Source organism: Chionomys nivalis, chromosome 23, assembly GCF_950005125.1.
Source record: "Chionomys nivalis chromosome 23, mChiNiv1.1, whole genome shotgun sequence".
Lineage (NCBI taxonomy): Eukaryota > Metazoa > Chordata > Mammalia > Rodentia > Cricetidae > Chionomys > Chionomys nivalis.
The window spans coordinates 40,167,915-40,189,031 of NC_080108.1; positions in this window are offsets into that span (position 1 = coordinate 40,167,915).

Sequence of the window (21,117 nt, forward strand, 5' to 3'; positions counted from 1 at the left end):
ACATCACTCAGAAGAAATACAATTACACAGAGCAACACCACCTGCTGGGAAGGGAAGAGCCCATGAAACTGGGTCATGTGAACATCACTGGTTTGAGTGTTAAGTGGCCACTATTTAGGAATATAGATTTTTTTATTTCTTAAAACTATCTGTGCAATTATCATATATACTATGAATCAGGATCACAATTGCATTCTTAGGCATACTGATCAGATTTTAGGGCTCATACTAACCCAAAACTGTGCATGTTTGTCCACAGAAACTTAATCTGAAATAGCTAAATTAATTTTTAAGAATTACTGAAAAAAAATGAAAAGAAAAAAGTCATGCACTGGAATAGAAAGGCTCTACTGTAGACAGATGCAGTGATTGGGTACCTCTCAAGGGAATTATGCAGATAGAAACATGTCAGCTTCAGGATTTATGAATTCATGTTCAGTGACAGATGACTTGCTTAAAAATAGAAAGTTTTATTTTAAAAAAGGAAAATGTATGAAGAGAAGTGGTACAGGGCTTGCCTTACAAGTGGTCCTCGGTTACGAAAAAATGATAATTTCAGAGGTGTATATGCTATGTAATATCGGTCATTTGCCATTATTTTGTATTTACTGGCATGGGGATAGTCAATTGCCCAAGCTATCCCTGTTCTTTTCCTTCCCATTCTCCCCCTAAATTCTTCTCTATGTTTACAGAAGACAGATTTTGTTTGAGGAAACTGTCAGTTATTGTATTTGAGTTGAACTGCCTCTTTGATTTCATAAAGCAATGGTTTTCCATTGTTCCCCCAGTTCCTTCAGAGCTCTAAAGTTAATAAGTCAGTGAACATCAATCAATCATTCATATCACATTTGACACTGGGAGCTCAGATGGCTCACAAGTGCACATTGCCTGACACTGACAGCGCATTCTCAGTTAAAATTTAATTCATTCAGCTTTCATTCAGGTGTGACTCATAGACACATAGAAAAACTAACTTACATTTGTGTTTAAAAGAATTTTAACTTTAAAGTTTAATCCAAATTTAATTTTCTAATCAAATTTTTAGATGAAAATAATATTGGAAGATACAATTATTGTTTTGATTTTGGTTATTACACAGAAATTTACACTTTTCATTTTAGTTGGCTGTTTTTATATGGTTTTGGTGATGGTTATCATGATTAAAGACCATTCAAGAAGGTATTCTTATTATTCTTAAATGTGTATGATAAATCTGGGCTTCATTAATGTTCAAAGTCTTGTCAAAATGAAGCATACTTTCTGTTTCCATGATAAGTCAGACCTTGACATCCAGACAGAGATCTCAAGAGCACTAAAGAAAGAGGTCAGTGTATCTCAGAGTTCATTGCCTCTGTGTTCCCATTGAAGTAACAAGACTGATATGGGGGCTTGTCTTCGACACGGGCTTCTGCTTTATGTTCTGTGGTCTTAGACATGCATTCTTCTAACTGGCTGGATATGGGGTGCTGTGGTAGTTTGAATAAGATAGTCCCATAGGCTCACATATTTGAAGGTTTAGTCACCAGGAAATAGAACTCCTCAGTATGATTAGATTAGAAGGATTAGGAGATACGGCCTTGTTGTAGAAAGTATGTCACTGTGTGTGGAATTTAAAGTTTCAAAAGTCCATGGCAGGCCTGGGCCCAATCAATCTCTTTCTCTCTCTCTCTCGTGTGTGTGTGTGTGTGTGTGTCTGTCTGTCTGTCTGTCTGTGTGTCTATCTTATGTCCAGTTGTCTGAAAAGAAAGTCAGATTGCCAGAAGCTGGAATTAGAGGCAGGTGTTGGCAATCAGACAAGAATGCTGGAACAAAAACGCGTGACCCATGAGCCATCTCTCCAGCTCCATATTTGAGGATAGTTTTTAATATTTGACTCTATGGTTGATTATTCTCAGTGTATTACTTTACTACTACTTAATAAGAATATATGAATCAAAATGTTTTTGTTTCTTTGTCTGTGTGTCTTTCCCTTCATCTGATGCCAGATCTGCCTACATGTCTTACTGTTTCTCTCACACTCCAATTTGTTGGTATATTCTGTAAATTTTTCTGTGTTTTTGGTCTCTCTCTGCTCTATATTTCTGCCTTCTTTCCCACACACAATAGTATACAATCCCTACTTAACCCAGCTTTAAAAAAATAGACCTTATTCAAGCACTCCCTTATTTCCTTATTAATTGGGTCACTCAGCAGCTCTGCTTTTGGGTCATGGCCCCATTTCTACTGCAAATTCTTTATCTCCTTGAGAGCTCTAAAATTTTCCCAGAGAAAAGTCTTAAAAAACTTTCAATGCAAATCTTGGAGTACAATTGGAGCTGAATAGAAAATAGGGGACTTGGGCTTCTGTCTATAGAGATCAGTAGCAGGATTTCACAGACTGGCCCTGTTGGGCTTCCTCTTGGCTGCAGGTCTTTGCCGATATCTAGCTGACTGCTATTGAGAATATGTCTCAACCCTCTGTTCCTAGTAGGTCTGGGTGTTTTGCTTTTGTTGACATAATTGAAAAGCTTCCTTTAATAAAACTCAAGGCTAATTGAGAATGCAAAACAGTTCTTTAGTTCTAGACAAATTTTCTGAGTTTCTTCCAACTGGGCACTACTAGCTTTAGAAGGCAGGAGCAGACATTAAATGAGTGAAGTGATTCCCACGGGAGAAGCACTGGCTTGTGAGATCCACAGATTTCTTTACCTCAGGTAAAGATATACTATATGAACATGAATTTCTAGGAAAGAATAAATACATGAAAATTAGCAAGTTAATTTAGCCAGTAAAGAGCATGTGATGGGGAACATGATTCTTTAAACCATATTTTATAAACCCTGGTGACATGCACACATTTAAATAGTGATTATAGTCACTATTACAGTCTTCACTGAGACATTCAATGACTTCCTTGGAGACACACACACCTCTCATTACTCTTCATTAGAATATTGCACTTAATTGTTGTAGTGATGAGGCAAGCAGATCTGCCTTTCGTACTACCCAGTTCCTGGCCACCTGGCTAATCCCCGAAATAATTACACGAAAACTGTATTCATTTAAACACTGCCTGGCCCATTAGCTCTAGCCTCTTACTGGATAACTATCACATCTTGATTAACCCATTTCTATTAATCTGTGTAGCACCACAAAGTGATAGTTTACCAGGAAGTTTCTAACCTACATCCATCTTGGGCTGGAGCTTCAGGGCAACTGCCTCACTTCCCTTCTTCCCAGCATTCTGTTCTGTCTACTCCACCCACCTATGTTCTGAACTATCAGTCCAAGCAGTTTCTTTATTAATTAACCAATGAAAGCAACACATAGAAAGAAGACCCACCTACATCAAATTGTCTCCAACACAGCTCTTTTCCTTCAAAGTGTCTACCACAAAGCAGCTTGAACAATCTACTTCCTTGAAAGATAATCTAAAGAATACTAAGATTTTTACTCACAGTTCACATCCCAACATAGACCAATATCTCACAAAGCTTTTCTGCTCACATTGTAATTACTGCTAAAACCATCAGCAATCGCTGACTGCCATGAGGACATGGTGAAAAGTTTCTCTGTGAGATGCGCATTTTTCCATGTTTAAGTTAATTTTGCTATGGCTTTGATATCCTGTCTCTTGTAGGCCAGGCTCATATTTTAAAAGATACTTCCCTAGTATTGCATGATTTGGAGGCAGTGAAACCTTTAAGAGATGGAGCCTTCAGTCTGTGGCAGATTTATCCTTGGAAGTGGACCAACTCCTTCCTCCTCTTCCTCTCCTCTGCTTCCTGTTGTTGAGTTGAGTGCATTTGCTTCTCCCTGGGCTTTCTCAATCCCTGCTACACCCAAAGCCACAGAAACATCTGATTCCAGGCTAAGACCTCTGAAACTCAGAACAAAACAATTCCCTTCTTGCATGAATCACTAAGATATTTGTTCAGTAACAGAAAGATGAAGAGTTCTGACAAGCAGAACACTTGCTTGTCACAGTTAACCTGCAGATGTACTGAACAGTCTAGAACCAACATATATCCATTCTTCTCCATGATTGCTTCTTCAGAGGTGTCTGTGCCTGCCCTGATTATTGAAAAACAGCATGGTATGTTCATTCTACACTACGGGATACACTCCTGTCTCTACTCATTTGCTGGTTCATATACATTTTTATGTTTTCAATCTCTTATTAAATTGTTTTCTTCATTTTGTGAGTGTGTTTGTGTGTGTGTGTGAGTGTTTATGAGAGCTGGTAAGCTAACAGGTACACTGCAGCTAGCCAATGATCAGAGTCACAGAATGGATGCAAGCATCACACTCTGTCCCCATCTGGATTCCTAGTTTTGAAACCACATTGCTGAACTCAATCATACAGCCTTGTACTCATTTTGTATTTGTTTTCCAAGAGGCTGATCTGTGTTTGCTAATCACAGTCATCCTAAAAGTGAGCACGTGTAAAGGGAATGCCATTCAGTTTCTGTGGTTAGTGGTCTCTGAGAAGTGGTCAGGTTATACCATGAGCATACACATTATTGTTCACCATTGTAAAGATGTACAATGTCTGCCAAATATGTGCTCCCTTCAACAAGGTTAATGCATATTCATCTAAGGTCTTCAGTCAACATGGATAAGACTCAAACTATCTAGTACTAAACTATATGTAAATAAAATCATTGGTCTTCTCAAAACTCACTGGCGATTGTCTAATAGCTTTCACAAATTGTGAATGTTTTTAATTGATAGGGACTATGAGTATGCTCACGCTATAAATACAGCTCATAGTGCAAAACAAATTATTGAACAATAACTGTAGAGACTCTCAAATCTACATAAATTGAACTTTTAAACTCTTAAAAATACCTCACACTTCATATTCTTTTTGAAAAGTAACAGTATTAGCTTGCATATACAAGTAATATGTTGTTGCAGGCAAGTGGTGAACATCTCTACTTTCTTATAACATAATGTACAATTAAACTTAGATAAAAGAAGCAAAATTGAGGAGTTAACTTTTTGGTAACAAGTAAAAACAATAAATGTCTTATACTTAGATTTATCTACTGGTGTTTTGGTTGAAAAATACCACAAAATTTGCAAGTTTGTATGATTTATTATCTCTACTCCTTCCACATTTTGACTTTAAGTTTTGTTATTGTACCATTCAATTAATTAAATCTAAGTAATCTGACTCTAATATGGAGATATGAAAAAAATCTAAGTGCAGTCTACATGTTCTTAATTTGCCACACAGAAGCTTACCACTTTGGAAATACCCTAGCTAAACACCAGTCATCAGCATTGGCATACATAACCTGACTTTCTCTGCTTGATACTTGCAGCAGTTGTTAAGTGAAACAGTGATTTGGTCATGATTAAATTGTCGCAAACATGATAAGACGCCAGTCTTGGACATTTTATTTTTATCTATCTGTATATACAAATATACATTTATATACATTCATAAATATGTATCTATATATGAATGCACAGGTTTTTTTATTAAACAAACTTTTTTTATTAATTAATTTATTTAATTATTAAAGATTTCTGCCTCTTCCCCGCCACCACCTCCCATTCCCTCCCCCTCCCCCAATCAAGTCTTCCTTCCTCCTCAGCCCAAAGAGCAAGCAGGTTTCTCTGGCCTGTGGGAGGTCCAAGGACCACCCACCTCCATCCAGGTCTATTAAGGTGAGCATCCAAACTACCTGGGCTCCCACAAAGCCATTACGTGCAATAGGATCAAGAACCCATTGCCATTGTTCTTCAGTTCTCAGTAGTCCTCATTGTCCTTTATTTTGCCCAGCAACCTTTTTATACCTCTACTCCTTCTGTGGAGACCCACCCGCCAGAAAAAACACAAACATCCTTGTCAATTACAGACCACAAGGAAGTTCCTCTGTGGGTCAGGGGAAGTGAGGGCAACTGGATCATAACAGGCCCTATCTTCAAAAATGGTACTTAATTGGGGCTAAGGGCTGAGTAAGATTAATAACTACCTTTCTCCTGTGGTATCATACAGAGCACCTTGCAGCACATTGAAAGCTATGAATAGGGATGAGGCTTGCAGGTAAACAGCAGCTTGAAATCTTCCTCTTTTATGACTTAAGTATGTGGTGTCTTCAGTAATAGCATTTTATAGTCAGGTTATGAATGGTAACCCAGAGCACTGGCAATAGACTTTAACGCTGCAAGTGTATGAGACTCACTGGCAGCATCTCCTATGAGGTAACCCACTCCTGGAACTGGACATTTTTATTTGTCAGCTGCTGGTGTCTGGTAAGACACTGCCACCCATTACAGGGTAGCTCAGTTTTAATACTACAACCTATCTCTCCCTTCATACATATGCGAAGTTCTACAGTAGCAGGTCAACTTTCATGTGAGGTTTTTAAATGGTGTTTGGTGTTATTTATATTCTCCTGCATTATTGCCTTTACTTTTTCATATATAATCATATTCATTTGTCCTTAATCAAAGTATTAGGATTATGTTCTAATCGATATACATATTTTATTTATGAGCTAAGGGGCCAATACCCCAGTTGTCAAAATATTCTTAATATTTCCCCCTGCTTCTCAGAATAATATCAAGTATGTTTGATCTAAATTAATGGTCATATTCTCAAAATCTTTGTAGCAACATTCTAAATTTTTTGACTTCTCCAAGAATATACAATGATGGGCAGATTTGTTTAAAGATATTTTTGTGGACACATGAAACATCATGAAACAAGAGCTAGGGAAAGCAAGAGATGATAGAAACTAGAATAATATCCAAGGTCAAACTCTCCATGATCCTAAGTGCACAGAGCAGGTGGTTCATCATGGGAATCCTACTTGCACACTGTAGTCAAGTAATAGAAAGAGAGCATTGAAGAGAATGTCTCACGTGATCAGTGCGCTTAAATCAGCTCTCTAATATTGGTCAAGAAGTAAACACCAGAAGTCTAGGTACATAGAGAAAATAGAAACTGTTCAAATAATCTCTACAATTTTAGTCAACTCTTTCCTAATTTTAAATAAATGAAAATTAAAACAATAATATAAAGGTTTAAAATGTGATCATATTCAGAGGCTAAATGCTAGCAAACTGTTTTAGAATTTTACTAATATTTCCTTTTAGTAATATTATCCAACTTGAAATAATAGTTAATAAAAATATTTAATAAAATTTAATAAAAATATTTTAAAAATTGATACTATCAATTTTTTCCTTGATTATACGACTTATGCTTGTTTTGTTTGGGCTCAGTGTTTAATGTGTTGAGTGTTATTTGTTTTTTGCAGAGAAGTATGGAAGACATTTTTACTTTAATCTTATTGCATTAATTCATTTGTCTTACTTTAAGTTGGTACTTGACTTTCAATTGTTACTTAGATGTTCTCTAGTCATCGAATTGAGCCTATTTCAGCTGCTTAGGCTATCTCAAGCCTTCAGCCACTGGGACATCTTATACAATACTGGTATGAGCTTTTCAGGTACAAACCTCAATAACACTGTTCATTTGATTTTTCAGTGTTGTATGTTATACACATAACTTCACACATTATAGACAACAATCTACTATTGAGCTATTGAGCTATACCCTTTGTATGTTTTTGAGAACTTTAGTAATTCTTAACACCTGTTTGCTCACTCATTCTTGTACCATTCTAATTGCAGGCCCAGTACAAGTTTGTAGGTCATAAAGCTAAGATATATCAGAAATCATGTCAATACAATACTGGTATGATGTATTTGTTCAGGGTTCTACAGAGAAGCACAACAATGGTGTATGTGGAGAAAACCATAGAAGAAATCATTCAGTGCAGGAAGCAGATCACATAGTCATGGAAGCCAAGGAATCACATACATTGCTGGCAATAATTTAGAAAACCAGAGAAGCCATTAGTTTGAGTCCTTTAAGAGACATGGAGACAGTAGCTACATCTGTGTACATAATTGAACAGGGGAAGAGCCTGGGCAGTGAACTATAGTAAAACACCTCCTGGTTTTTCCAAATGCCCATTATTACAGAAGAGGCTATAGCTAAGTGTTTTGAGTGCTTTCATAGCACGTAGAATCCTTGGGTTCCATCACCTATGCCACATAAACCCAGTGTGGTATCACATACCTACAATACCTGAACTCAGGCAGCAGAAGAAGGAAGATCAGGTGTTGAAGGTTATTGTCAGCTACATAACCAGAGGCTGTTCTGGGATACATGAGTCCATATTTCCAAATAAGTAAAGTAAGAATGTACGGATTTCTAGTTTCCAGGATCCCACAGGTCCCGAACCTCAACCACAGAAGAAAGTGTATGGTAAACAAGCATAGAAACCACATGAGGACCTTCCTTTTTTCTTGCCACTCTCTATCATTCCATTTCGCCCTCTTTAGACATATCCTTGCAATGTCAGCACCATCTCTGGTGCCTTTATATTTACTGACTGAACCCTTTTCTCTTTCTGTAAACTCATTTGATTTTGTTATGCTTCCTTCCTCCAATACAATATCTTCAATACATGTCCCTGGACAGGTGCATTTCTAAACTTACTTTACACTGCTAGTTGACTAGGATCTTTGGACTCAATAATGCTAGACAATCACTCTACTCATTGGGATATAAAACAAGCCTCAAACTAGAGGACCTGAGCAAGGCTGGAAAGGATTATACCATAGCTTACTGCCCATGCTCATCTTTTCTTTACTCACCCCAGTCAGTATGGTCAGTCAGCCCGTCTGTACCTCTCTCTGTCTCTGTCATTCTGTTCCTCCTCATGTTCTCTCTCCTTCTCTCACCTCCCCTCTCTCTTTCTCTGTCCTAGGCAATTGTCATGGAAATATATTAAATAGCACAGTTGCTTGATTAGGAACAAAGGAAGCCTGTACAAGCAGATGCTGCTGGTGATTGTAAAACTGCTCAGATTATTGACTGACAAGCCTGCAACTCTGTGATGGAGATGCTTGTAACTGACACATGATTATATTTGCTGTGGCCAGCCCAACCGCATTGAGACATGGAGGCTTCTTTTCAGGTGGAAGAACAGCAGCCTTTATTTTGCCCAGCAACCTTTTATACCTCTATTCCTGTGGAGACCCACTGGCCAGAAAGAACACAAACTTCCTTGTCAATTACAGACAACAAGGAAGCTCCGCTGTCAGTCAGGGGGAGGGCAGCTGGATCACAACAACACTCCCCCCCCCGTTTTATTTTGTAATCCCTTGCCTGTCATGGGGAATAGCCCTCTAATATTCCCTGTCTTAGGTAGCATCCTGCCCCCAAAGTATTGCCCATCTGTGGCTACCCAGACACATAGCCCTAAACCAAGTATCCCCAGGACTGACAGCACCAAGGAGCCAGACCAGTGCTGCAACCATCTAGCATGCACTAACTGGGTGGTAAAATTAACAAAAGCAGTCTTCCAAACCCCTCTCATATGACGGTTGACTTCCATAACAGTAGCAGAAGCTTGCAATACAGTGCCAGGAGTAATACACATAACATGATAAAAGCTAGAACATGTTAGCCATTGAAAAGTCCAAGGATAAGTCCACTTGCTCCTTAAACAGAGCCACTTGTTGGTTCAAGGTCACTATGCCCAATTGAATATGACCAAAGCATTGTTGACTCTTTTCAGCCTTCTGGTTGACAGCCTCAGCCGTCTGCACAGTCTGTGAGAGAGCAAGTCTGGCAGCAGTAGCTGTGGTGGCAAAGCTCTGCTCCGGCTGCCTTCTGGCCCCAGCCTCACTCACTCTGGATCCAAACTGCTGCATAAAGTGGAGCAAAACTCAGGGAAGCAGGCTTGCTGCTCATGAACCACTGAAGGAGCTCCACTTTAACAATCTTTTAGGGAATTTGGGTGTCGTCACCTGACTGACTACTTCCTGCCTAGCGGGGGTGCTGCATTCTTGGGGGATATTTTAAATCAACATTTCAGAAGGTCTTCGTGATTCAAACCACATAAATTTGCAATAAATCCACAGGTTCTCATCCTCTGTGGAGACAAAAGTAAAAACTCTTTTCCAAAGCATCAAATCCTTAGGCCTGTATTTTAAAGTCAAAATACCTTTCTTAGCAGTTCCCAGATCAAATGTCTTTCTCCAGTCCAGAACACAAAAGACAACACAATCAGCACAATAACATATATCTCTACACGTTCTATTTTTGAGGCCCTCAATTCACCTTCCTGCCTCCTTTTTATTTCTTCCCTACTGGCCAGTCTTCCAGAGGGCATCCCTCAGAGAATCTCTAGGGGAGAAGACACACATACTCCTTTTAATCTGACTTGGCTTGTTCCCACTCTGGAACACTTAAACCTCCTCCTGTACAAAATCTTTGGCTGTCTTTCTTGTTACTTCCGTGCCTTGTTGCTTTAAGAGTTTCAGTTACTTTTTCAGGCCTTTCAATTCACCCTCCCGCCTCTTTATACTTGCTTATGTTTTGGAGGATGTCCCTCAGAGTTATCTCTGGGGATGAAAAATAAAAACACTATACCTTCCCCAATAAACTCCTCGATTTAGCCAGTGGCTGGAGCGACCCCGGTCACATATCCCCACTCTCCAGATCTCAGTGGAACCTCCACTTGCTGGGGCCAGCGCAGCCTGGATAGCCGAGACTGGCAGGGTGCTGGGATTGAGACATTTCAGGTGGAAGAACAGCAGCCTTTATTTTGCCCAGCAACCTTTTATTCCTCTGCTCCTTCTGTGGAGACCCACTGGCCAGAAAGAACACAAACTTCCTTGTCAATTACAGACCACAAGGAAGTTCCGCTGTCAGTCAGGGGGAGTGAGGGCAGCTGGATCACAACAACATACATGGGGTATAATAAACAATCTTTGTTCTTACATACTATTTGGGGGTCCGTAGGTTTTCTCAGACCCTACAATTGATCATAGTAACCCCCTAACTCTTCTGAAAACTGCCTTCTTTCTTAGCTATTCTACTGTATGCTGTTATTAAATTTCATTTAGGGAAGAGGCTGGGTTGAGAAGAGTTAAGAGGAGTCACAGATACTTTGTGAACCTACAGGCCAGCATGTGCTTTGGTATGCTAATAGCTACTACATTTAGCTATTTGTCCTGTTTATTTTAAAACTGATATTTGAGCCTCTCTGTTATTGATGAGAGTCAACATAATTTCTTCTGAAACTGCTTCTTAGCTCCTATTGGAATGTCGTGGTCTGGACCCAGAAAGGCTTGAGTGTCGGTCAAAAATCAGAAGTGGGGAGAGGATTCTGGTTAGAGGATGTCTGTTTCAATTGATGACCAGGTTCCGTGGGACCAACTGGGCCTAACAAAGTGCAGGCCACATCGGAGAAGTTTGGAATGATGGTTCGAAAGGACTACCTGGGACTGGCATGTTGCAGGCAGTTCTGGAGCCATTTGCAATTAATTAGAAATCAGTTGGGGCAAATAGAGACTAGAGCAGTGGTTTTCGACCTTGCTGATTCTGTGGCCCTTTAATACGGTTCTTCACGTTGTGTGACCTCCAACTATAAAATTATTTCATTGCTACTTTATAACTGTAGGAGCAGAAAGAGAAAACAAAGTGAAGAACTCAGCTCTGCCCCTCACATACAGTCCCATTGTGTGTCTGTCAGTCCACTACTTTGTCAACTCCATGCGTCCTCTTTAGTTTCTGTGGCTTTTGACCTAATGAGAGCCGGTCCTCTGGGCAGATGCTGTACCCAGACTTTTCCTCAGTATAGAAGACTATACTTTGACTGCAAGTGTGACCATCCAAAACAAGGATGCTTCTCAGCTTGTATCTCAATGAAATAATTTGTTAATCCATCTCCCACACTTTTATTGGAAACTCTATTTATGTAAATACTCCTTGTCACAAGTTCAAAAATGCAAATTTCCTTTGTTTTCTAAATATACACTTAAAAGTGCTTTTCAAAGCAGATGATGTGACTCAAAGCCAGGCACTGGGCTGAGCTCCTGGAGCTCAGATGAAGAGAGGGAGGAGGGACCGTATGAACAAGGATCATCGAGAGGATGGTGGAGCAAACCGCAGAGACAGCTGAACAGAGCTAGTGGGAGATGAGGGACTATAGACTGACAGCTGGGAAACCTGCATGGGGTGAAACCAGACCATCTGAATGTGGGTGACAGTTTTGTGGCTCTATCTATTTGGGGTCCCTGCCACTGACACCAGGAGCTATCCCAGGTGCATGAACTGCCTTTTTGGAGCCCATTCCCTATGGTTGGATACCTTGCTTAGACTTGATTTGTGGTGGTGGTGGAGCTTGGTCTTGCTTCAAGTTGGTATTCCTGACTTTGTTGACTCCCCAAGGAAGTCCTTACCTCCTCTGAGGAGTAGATAGTGGGGTAGGAAGGTGGGAGGTGGGGGATGGGCTAAGGGGAGGGAGAGGGAACTGGAGGTGTTATGTAAAATAAAAAGTAATTTTTAAAATAAAATATATAAGAGTGCTTCTCATTGTGATATATATATATATATATATATATATATATATATATATATATATATACACTTACATACTGTGTGTGTGTGTGTATTCAGCCCTCTGGATATAATAAAGAGTATTGAAGCATTTAATTCAAAACCTTAGATTTTGCTATGACTAAGAGATGTGAGTCTCCTCCAGCTATTTTATAGATGCTTGTTAGCTGCTTTTTCTATGAGGATATTAAGTACAGATTTCAAACAATGGTAATGCTAAAATATCTAAAACTTTCATCTGTTTTTCTAAGTTAAAAAACATCGTGAAAGCCTCAGAGAGTCGTGACTTGGATGCATCTGTCACAGGTCAAGGGCACTCCAGAGCAGTACCCCTGTAATCAACAGCCTATGCTTTCCTGAGGGTGGACTCTCTCTCTCTCTCTCTCTCTCTCTCTCTCTCTCTCTCTCTCTCTCTCTCTCTCTCTCCTGACCCCCCTGTGTGTGTGTGTGTGTGTGTGCTTTCCCTAGTCTTGCAACTACATTCACACTATCAACTACTTGTTGGTCCTAGAACTTTCTGCTGTAGACCCACTGTAAAGACTTTCCTCTAAGCTCTTTAACTTTGCATTCTGTTTTTAGGTCAGAAGTTCTCAACCTATGAGTTGTGACCCTTTGTGAGTAGCATATCACACATTTACATTATGATTAATAACAGTAGTTCTCCATATTGGTCTTCTGTCCAGTTTTATTCGTTCTTCTCCATCTTCCCTGTGGTTCTCCTCTTATTTCTTTCTTATCACTTGTATATCTCCTAAGACAAAAATTTTGACACAAGGAAAGATTGCCTCAGAAACATAAGTTACGTGTTTTACAAAAATAAAATCTTTACACAGGAAGAAATGACATAGTCACATGTTACATATTTTACTTAGAAGCACACAAGTAGTTAACATTTTTCCTTTGTATTAATTTTCACACCATAATATCTTCAACCCAAAACAATGATTCTTTTATAATTGACTAATAAAGTTTTAAGTAAGCCCAGTACATTTCAGTCAGTTCCTTTGTACTGGCAGGCAGTTCTTTGTGGTTTCAACATAGCAGATTCCTAGTCAGTCTATCTCTACACTACAAAAACTAAACAAGTGGTTTAGCTAACCATCTATTTTTTCCCACAAATGGGTCACTTAATTTCCTTTGATGACTTCGTTTTTTTCAAGGTGCATATGGAAATCTGCCATTAATTCTGGAAGCTATATAACCAAGGAACTCAGGCCTAACCTGTGGTGTGGGGACATAATTACTTTCTTTGATCATCAGCCTGTTTTCCACTGACAGAATTGATGGGTCTCTAATACTAGAAACTCCCTTCTTATTTTCCATCCTCTACAGATCTCACATCTAACAAAGGAGAAGCTGACTTCTAGCATATGTTTACCTTTTCTGTATCTCTTATTGGAGCAAATTACAGAATAACCTAAACCATTTTCCTAATAATCTTCACTGTTTTAGCCATGTGTATCTTTTAGACTGACTCAGAAAGTTCAATTAAACCATTGATTCCACTAAGCATCGTTGCTCCTATAAAAATGACTTTCATTATGATCTACAAGTGATTGTCTAGTGAGGAGTGGGATTTTCCCACAAAACAATCACACTATAATTGATACAGTGGGATCCTCTTACATAACAATCACACCATGAAATATAGAGCAGGAAAACAGCAGCAGCAAGCAGGAGGAAGCACAGCAGAAGCAAGGGGCATTCTAGAAACAATACCTCCAGGGCTTTGTCTCGTCAGGATGTGCCCATCCCAGCTTTGTTAACTGGTGAATTGTATTCCATAAGCTGACTGCAGCTCCTCAGACAAGGCCACTGACAGATGTCCACCAGTAAATTCCTTGTGGGACTTTTGTTGCCTGTGTGGAATTAAGTTCATGTCCACTGAATAAAGAAGAGTGAGCACATGAGCCTGGTGGAGATGTTCTGAGATAAGTTAAAGGTTTTCAATATTTGAGCCCCTGTAGATAACACATATATCACAAGTGTTGACAAGCGTTGGTGATGGTTGCCTGTCCTCATCTTGTGTATTAAGAAACGCATCTGTGACCAGGTGGAATTTACTTGTGTATCAGAATAAATACATTGAGAATAGAAAATATGGTTATGTTGTTTTTGATCCAATTCAGTGTCTGCCCCTTGAGCAACTACTGTTAGCAACTACAACTCGACTGCTGTCAGCAGTGGTTTGGCTGCAAGGGCCAGCAGGAATTTTGTTCCCTCACATACTGACTCTTTCAAAGCCACTAGGTAACTTTATGTATATCTCTACCCCGCTACAGAACTCAGGGTTCAGAGGTTGAGGTGAAATTCTTCTCACTCAGAGGGACTGAATAGCAAGTAACACCTTCTTTGGTAGCATCTCCAGAAAATCCCCCAGACCTTCTGCTTGGCTCTCAATTAAGAATAATCATTACATGTGGTTCTTCCCTACCACTTTCTGTCAGCTAGTTCCTGATGTAGTCTCCTGATCAGAAGTTAATTTTATTTAATCAAACAGTGGAACATGTGTTTGCATTGTAAGCAAAAACAGTAGAAAGAAGTGTAGTACACCTTAAAATAATATTCCACAACATGGTTAGTGTCCTCCACACTGACCACGACTGATTGGACAGGTCCATTATGTGTAACAGAGGATTAAATGGAGCCAGGTATTAGCTTGACATTTCTTATAGTTTGTGGGATGCAAGAGAAAGACTATGAAAGTTAAATCTATGCTAAAGAACCTTTCCTGGGATCTAAAACCTTGCAACCTATGGTCAGTGTCAAATGGTAAAAATAAAAAACGTAATGGAAAAATGATAATAAGGGAATGTAGGCTGAACGCAGGAAGTGCATGATGCCCAGTTTACCAGAAAAGTGTTGACTAGAGAGGTAAAGAGATCCATTCAGCAGGAACCTACTTTTCTAATTTTCAAGGTGGACATGATATTTACAAGATAGCATACGCTTTGGCAGGCATGACACAACTATCCTGAGTACCACTAACTACAGCTTTCTGATTAGATTTAAGATCACTCCTATTGAGTTCTACAGTAGGGCCACAGCTGTTGATATAATCCAGGACAAAGATTTGTGGCTAGAAAGATTATCGACTCTAGTGGTGAGTCTTTTGTCATTTTGATAAGTGGTTTGACGTGTCTATCAAGCTGCCTTCTCAATATTTGCACTTATGCTATTGCTGTCATTTGCTACTTGTCCTGAAAGAAAACTTAATTTTTACAGTAGATGATGTGCTTCAGAGACTCCCAATCACTGACATCGTCCTTAAGATCAAGTCACTGTTGTTGCGCCGTACATAGGAATTCTTATCACTAACTCTAAGGCTGAGAATATCACAGAAAAGAGGGTGGAGGGAAAGCAAAAGTCATCAGAGGAGTGGAACGTAGCAGTTCCTCTAAATAGAAACATTGTCTCATTGAAGGAGTTCCTGAGACTCAGTAAGTAAACAACCTTACAAGTCCTGGACTGCTGAATCAAGATTCACAATTGCCCTCCTCAAGCTTATGGAGGTAGTAAACAGCTTCTGATGAGAGCGTTGTCTGACCAGTTAAATGGCCTGGAGGAGATGCTCTGACCTGAAGAGCTGCCTATAAATCTCTCAGAGAGCTCAAGTCTACAGCATTCATGAGTCATTACTCATGCTGAGGTGGTCTTTCTGGGAATACAACAACATTTGAATCATCCCAGCTCCTGTAAGTAGCCCTGACAAATTCCTTGGTTCCCCAAGTTGGACTCTCATTTGAGCAATATCTTATGTACTATTGGTCATGGTACTTGACACAAAGAGGTGTCCTGTGTCCCCCGGAAAACTCTCGCACAATGTAGCACATATAGTTTTCATTTTAAGACCTTAGTTTTCCCCTTAAGTTTTCTTGCTGAAGTTAATGAGGAGGGAAGACTTGTAGAGAATTTGAATATAGCAGCCTAACCTTAGTTTTGTTTTTATTTTGTGTGATTTTAGTTACTTTGTGTCATTTATGGTCCAAAAGTACATTTAAAATTCTAGAAAATAAACTCATATTTTATTTTAGTGTTCCGCTGACTCATTTAATATGGGGACCAAAAGTGATTTCACTTGTTTAAGCAGCAAATGAATGTAATTCAATGAATAATCATTTATTTAAAATCATGCAAAAATCTAAAATCCCCAGTCTTGATTAATTTAAAATAACCACTTAACAATCTTGATTCTGTAAAGTTAATTTCAAGCTCTCTAGATACTATTGATGTTTTCATAAGAGAGGTAAAATACTTCTAATATATATTCATAACTCATAGCCTAGAATAATTGGATGGCAAATAACACATAGTCTAGATTAATTACATTACTAAGACATGGCAAAAGATGTTCTCAAAACATGCCCAGATTGTCAAGATTATTAAATAACAACAACATGTTAACTGGTTCCTTGATGACCAGTAGTGTCACAGTGCGGGTTATATGGCAGAGCTGGTGCCAAGTTGCAGTGAAGCAGGGTACCCAGACTTATTCAACACTATGAAAGCAGTGCTAACAGTAAAGTTCACAGCACTCAATGCCTACATAAATAATTTGGATTTTGTTAATTTGGATATTCTCTCTCTGCCTTTTGGTTAGTTTGGATAAGGGTTTGTCTAACTTGTTGATTTTCTCATAGAACCAGCTTTTTGTTTCATTGATTCTTTCTATTGTTTTGTTTTTATTTTATTGATTTCAGCCCGCAATTTGATTATTTCCTGTCATCTACTCCTCCTGCATGAGTCTGCTTCTTTTTAGTGTAGAGCTTTCAGGTATGCTGTTAAGTCGCTAGTGTGAGATTTCTTCACGCGCCTTATGTAGGCACTGAGTGCTATGAACATTCCTCTTAGCACTACTTCAAAGTGTCCCATGAGTTTGGGTATGTTGTACATTCATTTTCATTGAATTTTAGGAAGTCTTTGATTTCTTTATTTCTTACTTGACCCAGTGGCAACTTAAAGTTGAGAATTGTTCAATTTCTCTGCATTTTTGGGCTTTCTGCAGTTAGTCTTGTTGAATTCTAACTTTAAGCCATGGTGATTGATAATATAGAGAAAGTTCTTCCAATTTTTTTCTGTATCTGCTTTGATTTGCTTTGTGACTGAGTATGTGGTTGATTTTTACAGAATGTTGCATGAGGTGCTAAGAAGGATATGCTTTTCTGTTTGGGTGGAATGTTCTATTGATAACTGTCAAGTCTGTTTGAGTCATAACATCTGTTATTTCCCTTCTTTCTCTGCTAAGATTCGTTCTGGCAGACTTGTTGATTGAAGAGAGTGGGTTGTTGAAGTCTCCTACTGTTAGTGTGTGGTGTTTGATGTGCAATTTAAGCTTTAGTAAAATGATTCTTTTACAAATTTGAGGCATAGATCTTCAGAATTGAGACTTCATTTTGAATGATTTTTCCTGTGATGACTATGAACTGTCCTTCTCCATCTCTTTTTATTAATTTTATCTTTAAGTCTATTTTGTTAGATATTAGGATAGCTACCCAAGCTTATTTCTTAGGTCCATTTGATTGGAAAAGTGTTTGCCCAACCCTTTACTCGAAGGTAATGTCTTTCTTTGAGACTGAGATGTGTTTCTTGTATGCAGAAGGATGGCTCCTGTTTTTGTACCCATTCTGTTAGCCTATGTTTTATATAGGTGAATTGAGTCCTTTGATATAAAGAGATATTAATGACCAGTGATTATTAATTTCTGTTAATTTTGGTTTTGGTGGTGGTGGTAGTGTTTTTGTGTTTCCCTTCTTTAGGATTTACTGGTATGAGATTATCTGTTGCTTGTTTTTCTGTGGTTGCAGTTAACTTCCTTGGGTTGGAGTTTTCCTTTTAGTACTTTCTAGAAGGTTGGATTTGTGGATAGGTATTGATTAAATCTGGTTCTGTCATGAAATATCTTACTTTCTCCATCTGTGGTGATTTAAACCTTTGCTGGGTATACTAGTCTGGCATCCATGGTCTCTTTGTGTCTGCAGGACATCTGTCCAAGACCTTCTTGTCTTTCAGAATTCCCATTGAGAAGTCAGGTATAATTCTGATAGGTCTGCCTTTACATGTTACTTTGCCTTTTCCTTTGCAACTCTTCGTATTCTTTCTTTACTCTGTATGTTTTGTGTTTTGATTATTATATGACAGTGGTACTTTTCTTTTGGTTCAGTCTATTTGGCGTTCTGAAAGATTCTCATACCATCAAAGGTTTATTCTTTTTAGAATGTGAAAATTTTCTCCTGTGATCTCTGAGAGTCCAGTCAAAGTGAGGAAGGGATTAATATATGAGCATGGGGTAGTCAAGAGCATGGCAATGGAACTCACAGAGACAGCTGACCCAAACTCGTGGGAGCTCACTGACTCTAGAATGACACCTGAGGAGCCTGTATGGAGCCTAACTAGGTTCTCTGCATTTACTCTGGAGCTGCCAGTATGGAAACCTACTACATATTACCTTAACAACCAGACTTTTCTCAAAATCTTGGTACAAATCTTCATGTGTCCATAACTCTTGCTATCTGTTGTGCAGCCTGGACTACACATCATTTTTGTTGTTGTCATTTGTGGCATCCCTGGCAGTTGGACCAGGATCTCTCCCCGGTGCATGAGCTGGCTTTTTGGACCCTATTCCATAAGGTGGGATTCCTTGCTCGGCCTCCATGTGTGGGGGAAGGTCTCAGTCCAGCCCCAATAGAATTTGCCTGGCTTTGTTGACTCCCCATGGAAGGTCTTATCCTTTCTGAGGAGTGAGTGGATCACGGTGGTTTAAGGGGAATGATGAGAGACAGGGAGGGGGGAGAGGGAACTGTGGTTGGCATGTAAAGTGAATAAAATTCTTTAAAAAAAAATAAAGCCAACGCTAACTAGCACAGCAAGAGTTATGGACACATGAAGATTTGTACCAAGATTTTGAGAAAAGGCTGGATGTTAGGGTAAGTTGTAATAGGTTTCCATACTGTCATCTCCAGTGTTGTCTATGCATGAGGGAGGGTGAGATTAAAGTTACCATGGACTTGCTAGGATGTTGGAGATGTCAGGAATGTGGTATATGTGTAAGGAAACCTGCAGTCAACAAGTGGAGCAAGCCTGGGAGAAAGACCAGGTGGACTGCAGAACGCAAGACTGAAGAGGGTCTGCCTAGAATCTTTTCATAGAATGACAGTCTCCAGTTGGTGGACCAGGAGCTACAAGACTTGTCCCCCCCCCCACTGGGGTTAGGTTTTGTTTTGGTCAAGTTTTTCTTTTCTATTTCTGAAAATTCTCTTTTAGAATCCTGGTCTTTAGTCTGTGACATTTTATAGTATAAAGATATAACATTTTGATTTTGCAAAGGTTCAAAGTCTTGAGATTCAGAAGAGATTTGGGCCTTTGAACTTTTGCACTCTGGTGTAATTGTTAATCATATAGGGACACTCCAAGTTGGACTAAATGTAGTTTACATTATGACATATTCAAGAGCCTTACGTATGGATGGTTTTGGATTATTTGTGAAATGTCTTCCACAGGAGCATGCAGTAAGTGCTTGTTCCCCAACTGGTAGGGCCAGTTTTTTTTATTATTATTTTTATTCTTTTTTAATTAAAATTTCCACCGGCTCCCCGTTTCCCATTTCCCTCCCCTCCTCCCAAATATTGCCCCCTCCCTCCCAGTCCCCTCCCCCTAACCCCACTCCTCTTCTCCTCCCCCAACACCATTCCCCCTCCCTCTCGATATTGAAGAGCAGTCCAAATTCTCTGCCCTGCGGGAAGACGAAGGTCTTCTATCTATGTCCAGGAAGGTGAGCTTCTAAACAGGCTAAGCACCCACAAAGCCAGTTCATGTATTAGGATCGAAACCTAGTGCCATTGTCCTTGGCTTCTCATCAGCCTTCATTGTCCGCCATGCTCAGAGAGTCCAGTTTCAACCCATGCTTATTCAGTCCCAGACCAGCTGGCCTTGGTGGGCTCACAATAAATCAGTTCCACTGTCACAGTGGGTGGGTGCATCCCTCGTGGTCCTGGTTTCCTTGCTCATGTTCTCCCTCCTTCTGCTCCTCATTTGGACCTTAAGAGCTCAGACTGTTGCTCCAAAATGAGACTCTGTCTCTCTCTCGATCCATCGCCAGATGAAGGTTCTAAGGTGATATGCAAGATATTCATCAGTATAGGATAGGGTCATTTCAGGTTCCCTCTCCTTAGTTGCCCAAGGTACCAGCTGGGAACATCTCCCTGGACACCTGCTAACCCCTCTAGAGTCAAGTTTCTTGCCAACCCTAGGATGGCTCTCTTAGTTAGGATATATACTTCGCTGCTCCTGTATCCTCCCTTCCTATATCCCAACCATCCCAATACCCCAAGCTCCTCCCATCCTCCCCTTCTCATGTTTCTCATCCCATTTCCCCTTTGCCCCATGCCACCTCACCTGCAAGTTCCCAGTTTTTGCCGGGCAATCTTGTCTACTTCCCCTCTCCAGGCGGATGACTATATGATTTTCTTTGGGTTCACTTTCTTATTTAGCTTCTCTAGGATCACAAATTATATGCTCAATGTCCTTTATTTATGGCTAGAAACCGATTATGAGTGAGTAAATCCCATGTTCCTCTTTTTGGGTCTGGGATACCTCACTCAGGATGGTGTTTTCTATTTCCATCCATTTTCACGCAAAATTCGAGAAGTCATTGTTTTTTACCGCTGAGTAGTACTCTAATATGTATATATTCCACACTTTCT